At 35.7% G+C, this 13,517-nt stretch overlaps 1 long non-coding RNA gene across 1 annotated transcript; it reads left to right on the top strand.

Annotated features, from left to right (window-relative positions):
• On the top strand, window positions 1–1,482 carry LOC132126658 (uncharacterized). The gene is made up of 4 exons (XR_009427434.1): window positions 1–108; window positions 252–336; window positions 857–984; window positions 1,105–1,482. It is a non-coding gene; the product is annotated as an uncharacterized LOC132126658 (long non-coding RNA).
• The last annotated feature ends 12,035 nt before the right edge of the window (window positions 1,483–13,517 follow it).

Consider the following 13,517-nt stretch of genomic DNA (forward strand, 5'->3'; position numbering starts at 1 on the left):
TTCTTCTTTTTAGAAGTTTTTGGTGAGCCAACCCTCACAAACCTTCCTAAAAACTAAAAGAGCTATTACTGAGTCTCAGTGAATCTTGCCATGATCAGCTCTTCCCAGGTACATTTGTTTACAGTTTTTTTGAATCAACATTTACTCCTCAAATGCTCTGGTCTGAATCTTATTTTAAATTAACTTAATTAAATGTTTAATGAGCAATATTAATTGCACACAGAGTAAGTAGAGATTATCTTGTTTCACAGAAGAGAAGGAAGACCAAGGAAATGATTTGCCCAGGATGAGGAATGAAGACGGCCATCTTGAGCTCAAACAACCAGAAGTCCTCTGGTATGTGTGTGTTGAAGCAATGCTGTGTTATGTGTTACAGCACTTTATGATGATCTCTCACGGGACTGGTCATGTCAGCCTTGATTTTTTTTTTATACTATTACAATTACAGCATGTAAGCAAAGTGTGACTGGACATTTTTAATCTTATGTTTTTAAAAACACACCACATGTTTTAGAAGCAGACAAGTGTCATGAAATTGGTTTAGTTTATATAAACACCAATTGAAATGATTTCATTGTTTTGTAAATGTTGTGTTATAAATTGTGGATTGATAGTTGATTGGTTTAAAGCAAGAACTTACACTGCACAGACTAAAACACATTTGTGAGAGAAGTCAGGAACCTTGGAGAAAGATTCTAGAGGAAGAAAGACACATTTACTGCAACAATAGATGAATTCTAGAGTCTCTGAGAACTACACATGCTAATGCAGTCTCATGAACAAGACCCTTGCCTCTGTAACTTTTTCTTAATTCTTACAGAATGAAATTTTTATTGCAGTAATTTAATTTGTACAGATGATCTCATCAGCCAAGTGAGGGGTTTTGACCAAGTGATGCTCTTGAAAGGAGTGAAAGAAGATGATGTGGTAAATTGTCTTCAGAGAAAAAGCTTCTCTAAAGGTCTTAAAGCAGCTTGAAGAATGGTAAGTGTACAGTACTACAAGTGTCATAGTTGCTCACACTGCTACAATCACACAGAACATAAGCTGAGCTCTCTGTCCATTAAACAACTTCATCTGGATTGTTTGTTTCACTTTGACCAGGTCTGGGATCTTAGGACCGAGAGATCCTCTGGCTGAGAACAAGCTACACCACATCAGTGCTGGATATCAACCACAAACTGTTTCCAGACACAAGAGAAGATCACGATGGGGAGATGAAACCAGTTTAGATGTGATGATAAGGAATCATTATTTTCTGAAACAGTATCACATGTCTTATATGTATCACATGATCTTTATCACAGTTGACTGGATGGGACTGTGTGACTTTTAAGGACATTTCATCACTCATCTGTGTGAACTGATTAATATATGAGGTTAATGTCTTTTTGATGATAATTATTTTCCTTGAATCTTATTTGTCTTGATGCTACTTTATCAACTTTATAGTCTATGCTTCAATAAAATGAAAATGGTGAATATTGTGTTCTGAAGATTCTTGGTAAACACGTCATTTTACTAGGTAGACTCATATGTGTTTATTTTAGACTTGGAAAAACTACATATTAATTATTGGGATTATTTTTTACTTAAGTCATAAACATTTTTGATCAGATTAATAACATCTGGGACATCAGTACACCAGAAAGTTATTTTTTATATTTTAGTAACAAATATGCAATTTTTTTGTGAAATAAAGGGAGTTACAAGATTAATTATTTTGCATTACAAGATGGTGCCATGGGCTTTATTGTTACAAACACTTGAGGGATAACTGAGAATAGCAGCAGGAATGATCAACGTGGATCTTGTACTGTATTCAAACCAAGAGCAAGCACATTACTGATGTCCAGCACATGAGGAAGATACGGGGGTGAGGAGGACATTTTTACACTGATTTTTGCTCATTAGTTTATATATATATATATATATATATTAGTATTCTTAGCACTGCATGAATTTGTCCTTGTGTAATAGTGAAGTATCACAGTATAAATTGTCCTTGATTACTGCTTTACAGTGAGGAATAGATAAAGGCAAGTTGTTGCAGGTTCATCCATTATATTTATTGCCATTTACTTCAAAAATCAAAGAAATAATCTATTATTTTCATTATTAAATAATTTTCAAATTTTTCCATGTTTCATCAGATGGCCTCACAATGTCCTGTCAAAAGGTATACTAGTAATGATGTAAGAATAGAAAACAGAGGACTGTGAAAACTGTCAGATATAAATGTGACTCAGCTCAGTTTGTTGTCCATGATGAGGAGAACACATATATGTAGGTTTTACTGCCCTTCTACCCCCAGGGGCCCAGTAGCACCCACTGGAAGATCCCAAAACTGTACATTTCAAATGGCTGTAAATCAGAGTCCAATTAACGTATCAAAGCGAAAATCAGCAGGATTACTACTTATGCTATGCTGATAAAATAATGTTGAGCTCATTTTTCAGAAATAAATGGAAAGCTGTCATAAAGGCATTTTAAATATTGCTCACTGTAAAATACCACATTTCAGCCTGCCTCTCAAATATATCATATAGGTTTGCACATTGAACATATTTAGATATCCAGTTTTCCTTAAAATAAATAATTAATTTTGTTTCGTTAATAAAAAGTTTTAAACTACATTACCCACAAGCCTCCGTCGTTCTATCTATGGAAAGGCAACACTAGAGGGCTGTTTTTTGTAGTTCATTGAAGTTATGCTTAGGGTTAGGGATAGGATCTCGCTAAAGATATCATTTTTCTCAAGATAGCGACACTTCATTGTTGACTTTATATATTACTAATGTGATGATAGCAGCAAAACATACTTTTTAACATGATGCGCTGTTTAATATGGGTTAAAAGATAGTCCAACAACAGACTGTCCTGAAAATTCACAGCCAATGACATCAAAGTTGAGCAGCGGCGTCACACTTCCTTATCCATTTATGACAGATGTCTTTCGTTATCCGGCTGAAGGGATAGATTCGGTTAACAATAGATAATATTTGCTACTTATTAGATTCTGTTTTATTAACGTCTACACCTTCCTCTGTTGTTCAGCTTGACAAAAATTGGGCAATATTGACGTGCACATCCCCAGCAGTCGCAGTTGTATCCAACAGATAGATTCCTCTCATTAAATATAAAACAGATTTTTTAAGATTTAATTTTTTTTTGACCAAAGAAAAATATATTTACTAATCAAATGATGTGCTTCTAAAACTTACATTGTATATTACATTGTGTTTTAAAGTTACAATTGTTCACATTAAATTGTGTTTCTGTGATTTACCATTCTCTACCATTTGAACTCTAGGGATAAAAACAGAAAGAATAAATGAATGAATGAATGAACAAATAAATACATAAAGCATAATGAACATGCATATTTTGTAAGGATCTTCCATTATTTATTGATATGTCAAACTCATTTAAAGATGTACCCAAATTAAGAATAAAAAGGCAGTTATGTTGTAAACGTTAACTATTTTCAGTATGCAAATGAAAATGCTTTTATTAAAAAACAAAACAGTAAATACAGTATGTCTTTCAGAGAACACTGGAAAAAGCTGACCAAAATGTTATACAACACAATGTAAATGTTTCAAACTCACAAAATAACATCATGAAGACATGCAAATCAAGTGTGCAATATCATCTAAAAACTCTATCAGCACAGCATCAAATAAACACTGATTGTCCGAACAATGGAAGACAGAGAAAGTGTTCAGGAAAACAAACACCTGCTACCTTTGACAATAACATCATGAATTCACTTCATGACTGGAACTAGGGGATGACTGTGTATGAATATCTCCTTTACTAAAACTCCTGATGAGAACTGATGCTTTTTTTATGATAAAAGCATTATTAAGACACCAAGTAAAGTTTACTATGTGAAGCTTGAAAAAGAGCTTTATCTTATATATGCTTTATCAATGCGAAAAATACTATTTTTAACTATTGTTTTCATCACGGTTCTGTAATGTATTCAATATGAGCTTATAATTAAAACAAAGTTACATCTTTTGCAAAAATCAAACCACTGCAAAGTCTAATCACTGATCCAGGGACCATTTCTGTGTGTGCGGGGGATAAAGAGTTAACGAGGTGAGTCCTTCTGCATGATGGAGAACTACAGTGTTATCTGCAAACAATCCTGTAAAACAGAAAGGAAGGAAATATTACATTACATTCAACTTATACATTACACTGGGTTTTGTTTAGACCATAAAAGCAGCCTCTGTAAAGATGCTCTATAACTAAATGTTAAATGCATTCATTATTAAAAGCAAGTAATTAATAGCAAGCTATAGTCATATGAATTCTTTTGATTGTGTCAGAGGAGACAGTCCTGGGGCTTGTACAATATCATACAAGTGATGTGCGACTGTGTTTAGGGATCATTTTAAAGACTTTGACCCTGTCCAGATACCCACACTTGCAGTCTTGGCCACTTGAGAGTGTGTGTACGTGACAGTGTGTGCACAAGACTGTCCCCGGTCTTAATAATGTCAAAGCACAGCATCCTTAACACACACTAAACCTCTCCAATACTGCTCCGGAGCGCAATTCAACGCTTAGTGTACCCCATCATACATCATGTTTTGGAGTAAATCGTCAGACTTTTTGCCGAGATCAATGTACAGTATGTGAAATATTGATAATTATTAGATATTAAAAATCTCTGTAAACACATAAGTGTGTCCCATAAGGCAGTGGCTCCCTATCCTGGTCCTGCAGAACCCCAACACTGCACATTTGCGATGTCTCCCTGATCAAACACACCTGATTCAGCTCATCAGTGTAGACTCCAAGACCTCAAAAGTGTGTTTGTCAGATAAGAGAGACACCAAAACCATGCAGTGTTGGGGTTCTCCAGGACCAGGATTGGGAAACACAGTCATCAGGTCATGAAAAGTTCGACACACACTTGTGGTCATCATGCACACTCGAACACTAGGCCAAATACAGGAAAGACGTCAAATAAGTAATCAAGTGGTCAAGTGCAAAGATGGCAAGTGTGGGTATTTGGACAGTGCAACAGTTTAAGAAACAACAAATGCTGTACAATTTATAACAGCAAGAATGTTTGATAAAAGAGCCAAACTATCACAGACTTACTGCTGCAAATGTCTGTCTCTGCAGCTTTCTGTCTGCTCCATTTCTAGAGGAATACCTCTCCAGAAACACCACTGGACTGACTGCCTTTATGTCTTTTCAGCTAAAAATAAAAATAAAAATAATAAAAAAGGGGAGAGAAAATAAAATTGAATTATATACAGAATGTTAATAATGATCTGTGAGCAAAATATTTAGATATAAACTGATATGAATGAACTGCAAGATGGAAAAATACATTTTTTTATTATTTATTTATAATGTTTTATTTTTTTTGGATTTACATTAAAAGGTATTAAAAGCATGGTACAGAACATATGATTACTGTGATATCTGTCATATAAAAGCACATAAAAACACTAACATTACAGTGATACAAACATAGCTGGTTTAGTGATTATTGTATTGATTACTAATATACCATAGTAAAACTACAGTTACTGTGGTAAAAACATGGTAAATGTCCCGTTAACTGTGTTTTAACTTCACATTTTATTTATTACTACTGTAAGTGTCGTGATTACCATGATTTTACTACAAATGCAACATCATTGAACCTGAAATTAATATAAATCGGATCGAAGGTCTATGGCACGTCACGTGACCGATAGAGTTTAATCACCCCAGTTAGCATAGTTAGCAGCTGTGTTCATTTATTTAAACGCAATGAAACTCACAGACAGCCGCGGATGACCGATATAATACAGCGATTAAACATATGGCGCTAATCTGATTAATAAAGAAGACAGAATACATCTTATAAAAGGCATTAAAAGAGCATATATACGACTACTCACCCAAACTGTGGAACTGACAGCAAGTATTGCGATGTGTGCTGAATGAGACTTCTTGGACGTGATTTCATAGCGATAAACATCTCATGTCCTCGCGTCGAAGTTCTGACGCCAAAAGTTTCCCACTGAAAGCAATGAAGGTCGTAGTGCGTCAGAAAAGTGACGCTAGGGGCGCTTGACCATTCTTCGGTTTTTGACGCCTTTGGGGTGAGAATGGGTTGCTTATTTGGGATGGCTGCACACTTTTTTAAGTTATTTAAGTAAGAGGGTGCTTTTTTTGTTTGTTTCATAGATAGTGTGGCCCAAAACATAACCTGATTTCCATTATTCTGATTTTATGATTCTGATTTACACCAGGCTGGCAGGAGTTTTTTTTTTTTTTTTGGTTATAGCTCTCAAATTCTAGATCAATATAGGTCACAAAGAGAACATGTAAGCCTTATATTGTTAGAATAATTCTTTGAACTCTTCTTTATAATATTGTTTATTGTGCTTTTTGAATATAATTGTTTTGACTGTTACATTGAAGCATGTACACTCAACAAAATCCAGTAATCCGACCGAACCAGTCTCTTTTGTTTTGATATGCTTCAGCTGAGCTCCTGGGTGACCATAAATATTTTTCTCTTTCTACAATGACACAGATAAAATTCATGATTCATGCAATATGCAAATAAGAGTAAATTGAACACTACTTACCATTCCTTTGATTTGATTGTGTTTTTTTAAAGGGTTTTATAAAGAGTAATGTGAAAATTATATCATAAAATGATATAAACAGCAGATCTAGATACCTCCACAAATGCAAATTCATCCTTATATTCATGTTGTAAAAGATGATGGCGTTTGACTTTTTTCTTTTAACTTCATAGCCGAGCTGTGAAGTTTGAGCTTGTTAACATGATTGTTCGGTGCACAACAAATGGGCATCTATGAGTTATACACTAATAGCAGACATACATCATGGAAAAGTCTATTTGATGTCTGCATTTATATCTGAAAGATGTTTTTTTTAAGTGGTTCTTTCATTTGCAATATGGCTCTGAGATGTTCAGTATCAGATGCCAAATATACATTTAGAAAATGTCTTTTAGATGTTTATGATTTAGAATGTATGTAAAACCGGTGTATTAAAGATGTCTATAAGATTTTTGTACAGCAGACATTTTCCAGATGAAGCAATCATTAAAATACATCTTGCAGACATAAATGTGTGTTAATATCAACACACTAATGTAAACATTTAATATGATATATTTTAATTTAATTGACACACTTGCTTTAATTATTGATGAAAAATGTTTTGAAAATCTGAGTATGTTATAAGTGTGTTTTTTTATGCCATTGAGTCATGGTGGTTTCCAGCTGCTGTTGCAAACAGACTTTGATTACAATGAATATGAGACTACAGATATAAACTCACTGTATTTAAGTTTAACAAGGAGCAGGATAATTGCAAAAAAAAAAAGTAGTAGAGTAGACAGCTAGTGGTTAAAATGGGTACTGCAGTCCAGTTTGCTGGGTGTTTCTAAATCATGCTATCAAAATGATCCTGCTTACCCAACCCCACCCCTAAACCTACCATCACTATGATGTCAGCCAATCAGGTATCATGGTCTAAAAACACCCTTATCTGGTAACTCCCATTACTTTCCTGCAGAGACCTATACTTGGGAAATATTGGAAAGTATTAATCCGCCTTTTCCTCCTCAAACTCGACAGGTATAGGTCTCTGCAGGAAAGTGAAGTGAGTTTCTAGATCAGGGGTGCCTTTCCCAAAACCATAGTTGCTAACCTGTTTCTTGCAATGCTATTAAAGATTGCTCATTTTTCTTAAATATTGTTTATTTTTTATATTTTATCTTTTTATAACCTAGAATGCAGAACGGTGTGAAGAAACTTTTTTCAATGGATCAAACCTAAACCAGAAAACAGAGGAATCACATGATTCATGTGGTACCATCATTTACTGAACTTAGTGATACTGAGAAAATGCCCTTCATACTTGGAGAAGATGACAACACAGCTACACTAGCTGCACAATTTTCATTACCCTTACGAATAAGACTTTTTTTTTTTTCAAGCGTGCTATATACTTCTTTCAAACTAAATGTTTTAGTCTACTTGTTATGTACTTTTCAGAAATTTGCTTTATGTACTTCTAAGAAATATACTTGTATTTTAAGAGTTTTATTACTTTATTCTGAATTACAGCTTTTTTTGTAAATTAAATGGTAATATGGAGCAGGGTTTCCAGCAGTGTACCGTAATTTAACAGTTTTATTACTGTATTCTGAATTACGGCTTTTTTGTAATTTTACAGTAAAATGCTGGCAGCAGGTTTTCCAGCAGTGCTCTGTAATTTTACAGTTTCATTACTGTATTCTGCAACACTTTTGCCCATCATTAACTTTATTATAAATATCTGTACAACAAATGCACAAACTGGCATTGTAATTTCATTCAAAAAAGTGGCAACAAATACATAGAAAAGAGAAGACTAAGAGGGTATTTCTTATAGCCAGTGTTGGGGAGTAACTAGTTACATGTAACGGCGTTACGTAATTTAATTACAAAATAAATGTAACAGTAATCAGTTACAGTTACTAAGAAAAAATGAGTAATTAAATTACAGTTACTTATGAAAATTGTAACGATTACAAAGAGGATTACATTTGAATATTTACACACATCCACATACAGCTTATTTCTTTCCCAAATTGCACTAAGACATATGGCCCATAATCTCCGAGACGCGGAAAACACATTCGTAGAATCCAGTCATAAAAATGGAATTCAGCCTATAACGCGGACGCAATATGCCACATTTTGGACGAATAAATCAAAAGTAGGTCAGTACACTTGAATCAAAACCCGATATGGACTGATGTCTGTGAATATTAAGCCGCAAAAAGACTGAATATGAATCCTGCACTTTCTGCGTGTCTGTGGAAATCAGGCGCTGACTGGACATCGGGAGAACCGGGACTATTCCCGGTGGCCTGGCAGACGATTTGGCCTTCTACTTTAATAGTGTTATTGTATAATTGCAGGCCGAATATACTAAAGCTATTATTTCCGAATCCGCCATTCGATAATTAAATTTCTAATAAATCATGAATCGGTTAGTCGTGACTGGCAATGGTTCTCCGCGCCTCCGCCGAACGGTTTGGATCAGACTCAGAGTAATCAATGCGAGAGAGAGAGACCGGAGTGAACTGTGTAAGCGCACAGCTGGAGCAGAGAAGCGACACTTCTGTTCAGGGTTTCAGGTGCAGGTCAGTTTCATCTGTAAATATGCTAATGTAGTTTTGTCTTTGTTTACTTAGTCAAGCAGCAGCAGCACATTGCTCGCAATCACTCAAAATACTGTATAAACAACGTCATTATTATCTTTTGTAATGTTACAGTAGTAAGTTAGCAGACAAATCATCATATTTTATCATAGGTTTAGGGGGAGCTAGTGGATACAAAAACACAACCCTTAGGAAAATTAATATAGCCTATGGTATATGGCACTAACCGTGGTTTAATTATGGAATTTGTAGTAAAAATAAATACAAGTGGTAATTCATTTGCCAAAAAAACAAAATTGTACTTACAAAACATGGTAAAAGTCAAATAAAAATCTTCAGTATTAAAGTCATGAGAGAGATGGATGGATAATGGAAGTGAAGGTGCAGTTCAGGAGAGAACTCTTAATTACGTTGCAAGTCCCCCAACCTAAGGATTCAAATCTTTTTCATGTCAGGTCCAAAAAAAAAAAATAGGGTTGTCCATGTTTCAGAATGGGTTGTGGGTGTATGAGTGTGAGATTTCCCAGCCTATTTTTTTCCCCAGTCCGCCCCTCATGGAAATTAATCTCTAGAACAGTCACTTCATGAGCATTTTTTACTTATTTTGAGAAACTATCATCATATCATATACAAAGAGACAGCAGTGTTTCAAAAAGACACCAATGTTTCAGGAGTTTAGTACACAAAATAGGACACATGCTTATTAGATAACCGTATTTGAGTTGATGTATATGCTTTTATTAAACCATTGTTAGATGCAGTTAGATGCCTGTAGTTATGCAAAGATTTTGTTTCAAAAACAGTATCTATAAACTATTTCTTTTGATTTTAAATCTGCTTTGGACTTCAGATCAATCTCTAAGTAAAGTCTGATTGTGTGGTGGATGTGTTCAAATGTGATCATCTTAATTTAAGTGATGAAGGATGGTGAAAGTCTGATAGTATTGAGCACTACTGTAAGGTTAAACCTGCATGGTGTAAAATGGTTGAAGATGATTAACAGTTGCAAATTAACATTCATTAGAAATTTATAAAAGTAATCAAAATGTACTCAAAAGTAATTAGTTACATTACTTTATTAAAGTAATTAAAAAAGTTACACTACTATTACATTTTAAATAGGGTAACTTGTAATCTGTAACCTATTACATTTCCAAAGTAACCTTCCCAACACTGCTTATAGCACAGTATTTATTTAAGTGCCCAAGCAATAATTCAAATGCTTTCTCAATGATACTATACTGCAAAGTATACTAAAAATGCTACTACAAGTATTTAATTAGTAAACTATCAGTGTACCTGTAAGTTCACTTTTAGTATAGTTGCAGTATAAGCTAAAAATATTGACGTAAACTAGTTGTGTACTCAAAGTTTACTAGAAAGTGGACCAATTTAGTCCCAAAGAGTATTGAAACAGAGTCTTTCATAGTTTTAGTTGACAAAAAGTCATTGCATTTTTGTCAACTTTCAGTCACTACTTTTAGCCAAACTGTAGTTACCAAAATGTATTTTGGTAGCTAATTTATATGTAGTTTTCAAATTAAAATAATCATGAATTCTTCTCTCTTTAGATCAAATCAATGAAGCCAAAATATATATATATAATGTACGTATATATATATTTATTTAAAGAAGCACAATAAGACAAATACAATAGAGATACAAATGAAACCTATTTTTCAGATGCTGTAGGTTTTACTTAACATGTATACATTTATTCAACGTCTTATATTGGTTAAAATTAATGACATGGGTATTTCATTTGGAAGGCTGTCTTTTTAAGACGGAAGGCATGCATGAAATACTGACACACATGCAGTTTTCACCCACCTGTTCACGTCCATTAATCCATAACTTAAAGTATTTACGTGAGATACTCTACACAATAAACATTTGGACTGTTGTGTGTGTATTTGAGTGCTGAGAACTGATCACGCTGTATATGAGAACTGAGGAAGTGGAAACGTGCGAGAGAGAGAGAACACTGATTCTGCCTATATCGCTTTTACTAACTTTAAGTTAATCGACAACTAATTGTGACTCCCGGGAAAAACGGGACGTCTGGTCACCTCATCCCTACTCCTTTGGGTGCTGGGGCCATTGTATGGTGTACATTTTAGGACATCTTCAGACCTCAGTCATTAAATGAAAAGGCGTCATGCCTCAGACTCAAAGGCTTCAGTCATCGGACAAAACGGCATTGAGTCTCTGACTGAAAAGCTTCAGGTCTCAGGAAAAACGACATCAGGTCTCATACAATTAGGCATCAGACGAAACGGACTCAGGCAAAAAGGCATCAGATGATGACTGAAGCCTTTTAGGGTGCTTTCCCACCTGCCTCATTTAGTTCGGTTGAATCGTACCAGAGTTCATTTCCCCCTTTGGTGCGGTTTGTTTGGGCAGGTGTGAAAGCAGCAATCGCACTCGGGTGCGTACCAAAGACGGACCAAACAAGCGTACCGAGACCTGCTTGAAGAGTTGGTCTCGGTACACTTACAAACGAACTCTGGAGCAGTCCGTTTATGGTCCGTTTAACGTGATCTGACCTCAAACAGACCCAACTGCAAAAAGTACTGATAATTTTTGGACTAAACCAGCTGCCGTAGTCAGCTGTGTTGTGCTCATAGAAATTTTGTCAGATGACCATGAGCATGTCAGAGTTAAGAAGAATTAATGCACGCCTCCGCTTGAAGTTACGAGCGATTCCTGCTCGCCGTTTGCAGTGCATTAGAACATTGTTTTCAAGCCGCATCCGTGCTTCATTATAGAAATGTAGAGTTTGCATATTGTGGTGTATACAAACAATGTACTAGATTATGGCCAGGGACAAAACCAGCCCGCGCAGTCTTCTCTCCATAGTTGTGTTGTCTCCATGTTGTTTGCTGGCTTTCCCTCTTATGTTGGAATTTTCCCGCACTTAAATTCTGACCAATCGAAAAGCAGTTTAGGAAATATGTCATGGCCAATGAGTGACGTGGACGTTGTCATGTGACTGCATTTTGTTTCGTTTCAACTGGTTCGGACCAAAGCAATCAGTGTGGTGTGAAAAGGAACCAAAAAAAGCTGAAAAATGCTACGATGTATAATTGTTTGCCCTTGGTTCAGACCAAATGAACCGAATTAGAGATGTGAAAGCACCCTTAGTCTGAGGCATGACCATAGACAGTAAAAGAAATGGACACAGCAACCCCATTGGATTCAACGGAGACAAGTGAAGTCAATTAGAAGCACGCACTTCCTGGGGGTCGGGCGTACTGCGCAGACTCAAACTGAGCTTCATGACGTAAATGTCACGTGAGCAACATGTACGTCTTCTAATCAGTGTGCCAAGAGAAATCTGAATCACCCCCCGAAACTTCCAGAAAAGGCGAGTGTGAATAGGAGCACATTTTGGTAAGTATTCTGATTAATAATCTCCCTTGACTTTATGCCTCCGCGCCTCCCCGATAGCCTCATAGACAGTAAAAGATTGCCTGCGAGCTTCTCCTCCTGTCCATACGGTAATTTCTCTACTGTGCGACAGAGAGTCGCAGGTTTTGACACACTCGTTAGTCTATTTTTTACAAAAACTGCTTCTACGGGACCATAACGTAAGAGACAAGGTAATGGAGCCTTTTATACATTTTTGTGTTTCTTTAGAAATAATTAATGGACAAATTGAGTCTTTAAACATCTCAGATGTAAAGTTATTTGCTTGACGCCAAAATGAATGGGAGTCAATGGAATGCTAACAGCAGGTGGCGGTCCAGCGGGTGTTCAAAAAAATATGAAACCCTGCCCCCCTGGGCATAACGCCTTTTCATTTAATGACTGAGGTCTGAGGATGTCCTAAAATGTACACAGTACCATTGTTTCAGATCGCTAGTTCACGTTTTATTAGTCTATCCATCCACTGCGGCTGTACACTGACTAGATATTCAAACGGCCCTTATCCAATCGCAATCCAATGACAGGGACGCACATTTTGAAAGACAATAGCCTATAGGATAGTCCAGTCTCGTCTAGTTAACGAAAACGGTGAATACATTTCGTCATCCGATATAATTTTTAGCTCGTCAACGTCTTGTCTTAGTCACAGAAAAATGTTAGTTAACTAATATTTTTCGTCGTTGTCTTCGTTAACGAAAATAACACTGCTAGCACACCGTGCGTTGATTGACTGTCTGCAAATAACTAAACACCGTCACTGATGAGTGCGCTTATAAGGCAGGACCAAACCATTTCAGATACAGGGGCGTGGTCGGTCAATATGGATGTTTTATTTTTTTTGGTCAATGGTGATATTTAACTTTTATTGCCAAAATAAGTA

Source organism: Carassius carassius, chromosome 1 (assembly GCF_963082965.1).
Source record: "Carassius carassius chromosome 1, fCarCar2.1, whole genome shotgun sequence".
Classification (NCBI taxonomy): Eukaryota; Metazoa; Chordata; class Actinopteri; order Cypriniformes; family Cyprinidae; genus Carassius; species Carassius carassius.